Genomic DNA, 390 nt, shown 5'->3' on the forward strand with positions numbered 1-390 from the left:
ACACCACACAGCCGCCCTCGACCAAGAAACCGCCTCGCCGCCCGGCCAGATCCTCACCGACACGCTCGCCGGACGCCGGCCCACTCGTCGGACGGTGGCAGGGCAGCTAGCTAGTACGTGCACGCTGCGACTCCCTTCGCCGGTCGTCTCCTTCGTCGACGCCCACACGTTGTTTGACAGTTTGACAAGGTACAAAATGGACTCCGCTGACGAGTTCTTTTTTCACAATTTTCTTTGCGACTCCGACGATTCATCGTCAGATGACGAGGAGGAGAGATTGGCTGCCGTCTTGGTCCATCATCATCTCAACAACCAGCGGCCGTTGTTCCGTGGCTCCATTCTGGGCCACCTTCCGGTGTTGAATCGCAATGGAGAGAGTGGGCATTTCCT

Source organism: Triticum dicoccoides, chromosome 1B (genome assembly GCF_002162155.2).
Source record: "Triticum dicoccoides isolate Atlit2015 ecotype Zavitan chromosome 1B, WEW_v2.0, whole genome shotgun sequence".
NCBI lineage: Eukaryota > Viridiplantae > Streptophyta > Magnoliopsida > Poales > Poaceae > Triticum > Triticum dicoccoides.